The sequence below is a fragment of the Ictalurus furcatus genome, chromosome 1 (assembly GCF_023375685.1).
Source record: "Ictalurus furcatus strain D&B chromosome 1, Billie_1.0, whole genome shotgun sequence".
Taxonomy (NCBI): domain Eukaryota; kingdom Metazoa; phylum Chordata; class Actinopteri; order Siluriformes; family Ictaluridae; genus Ictalurus; species Ictalurus furcatus.
Genome location: NC_071255.1, coordinates 36,000,098 through 36,002,689, shown reverse-complemented (window position 1 = coordinate 36,002,689; position 2,592 = coordinate 36,000,098).

Here is a 2,592-nt window from a genome sequence, read left to right as displayed (position 1 = left end):
CAACACACCTGATCCGACATATGGAGAGCTTTATATTTAGCTCGCGAGCTGGTTCAGGTGTGTCGCGTGTTGGTGAAGACGTACGCAGATACAGAGACGCGGTGCAGTGAGGTGAAGAGTGGGATAAAACGGACATTTTAGAGGATCATCGGCTTAGGAATCATTTCTATTCTTTACAGTGGGACCATGATGACATAATGACATATTATGTAGAAGGGGGAGGGGCTTAGTGGTTAGCACGTGGTCCTCGCACCTCCGGGGTCGGGGGTCATGAATCCTGCCTCCACCCTGTGTGTACAGCGCTTGAATGTTCTCCTCGTACTTCAGGGGTTTCATCCTGGTACTCCGGTTTCCTCCCCCAGTCCAAACACATGTGCTGTAGGCTGATCGGCATTTCTAAATTGTCTGAATGTGTGTGTGATTGTGCTCTGCGATGCGATGGGACCTTTTTCCAGGCCGTCCCCGACCTCGTGCCCGGAGTCCCCTTGGATAGGTTCCAGGCTCCTTGTGTAGGATCAGCGGTATGGAAAATGGATGGATGGATATAGAAGAGAGGGAACATTACTAAGGTAGTGTTGATAGCAATACACAAGCCTTACATTAGGCCTACACCAGATTCAGATCAAAGTTGGCGACATATCGATCAGAGGATACTAAACCGTATCGTATCGTATAGCAGTACTGTCGTATATTACTGGTCAATCGTGTGTAACCTCCTACTATAGCTATATAAAAAGTTGAGCCGCATCACACCGACTCATATTTTCCTGTTCTACACCTAATGCACGTTTCTCTCAGCTGTAATGAAGGGTTGATATAGTACATAAACACAGTGATTAGGTACTGTAAAACATTGCAGAAGCCATTTCTGTGGAGATCTTCACTAATGTTTATTTCGAATACACGTTCATCTATCTATAAATCGCCTACATCTATCCATTCTAAGTTAAACTGGAACGTCAATAACGGCTATAAAACCCAACCCGCGTGGTCACTCCTGCTGACTGTAGCTCGATCCACCTGGAATAAACTCCGGAGCGTTCTCTCATCGCACCGGGCCGATTTACACGTTGAATCACGAGCCTAGCCGTGCGTGACTGTTATTGTTTATCCATTTTATTTTTCTGCCTTTCGCTAAATCTATTACTGTCGTAAACGCCCTCAAAATCCAGTCCCCAGAGGTAATAAATAAATAAGCAGTGTGAGAATTACGGGTTTACTGACAAGATCAAGTATATATTATATATTGAGTAGAATTAAGATAAGTGTGTGTTAAGTATATGAGGCAGAAACGCTACTGTATCACCTCAGCAATCACTCTGTACTCTGATCTTATTGATCTGAGGTCAGCGTTCTTATCAAATCCGTGTGCTATCTGTTATCAGGGGAGAAAATCGTCTTCATAGAGACGTGCAGTATGGTCACCCCCGACTATCGCACTCGTATGTGTTTGTTGAGCATCCCATCTTTATTATTTATACGCTCCACTCTTCCGGGAAGGCTTTCCACTACATTTTGGGGCGTGGCTGTGGGGGTTTGTGTTCGTTCAGCTACGAGAGCATTGGTGAGGTTGAGGTCAGGTGGTGACGAGGCTCCAGGTCCAAAGGAGTTCGGTAGGGTTGATGTCAGGGTTCTGTGCAGGACACACGCGCTCTTCTACCTTCTTCTAACCTTCACACAGCATGTCTTCATGGAGCTCGCTATGGACACAGGGGCAACAGGTTTGAGCCTCTTTGTTCTTAGGGATATTGTACTGCTACGGCACACAAATACATTTTGTATAGTTGTGTGCTTCTACCTTTGTTTGGAGAAGAACCACAGACGGGTTTAAAAGGTATACACACAGATCAAAAGGTAAGCCGGTAAATCAAAAGTTTATTATTCTCACTGCTACAAATATTGTGGAAATATCTGGAGAACACGGTGTAACGGTTGCTGAAACAATGTGCCGAGTTAAAAAAAAAAAAGAACAGGAGGTGATAAAAGAAATAAGAGGTCTGTGCCGGTCTGCTTAGTCCTGATACAGCTCAGAAATGCAAGTAGGGCAGAAATTCAGTGCAAAAACACACACAATCTGCTGCAAGTCGAGTAAAGCTGGGAGCTGCTTGTTCCAAGATGGAGGAACTTTCTGACTCTGAAGGAGATGAAGCTGGAAGTGAGATTAGATACGTTCCTCCTGAAGAGGTGATAAACATTATAATGATAACGAGTCTTTAATGGTCACATCTACATTACAGCAGAGTGAAATTCTTTTCTTCGCATACCCCAGCATGTGAGGAGGTTGGGGTCAGAGCGCAGGGTCAGCCATGATACAGCGCCCCCTGGAGGAGAGAGGGTTAAGGGCCTTGCTGAAGAACCCAACAGTGGCAGCTTGACAGCGCTGGGGCTTGAAACCCCCGACCTTCTGATCAGTAACCCAGAGCCTAGACCGCTAAGCCACCCCTGCCCCCCAACTAATAAACTGATGAACTCTTTGGACCAATCAGTAAAGTACCTTGTGTCTGAATTTCACAGGGTTAAATCTAATATAGTCCTAAATGTTCAAGTAAAATAACACGATGGAGCGTTAACACTTGCATTAACATGGATAAG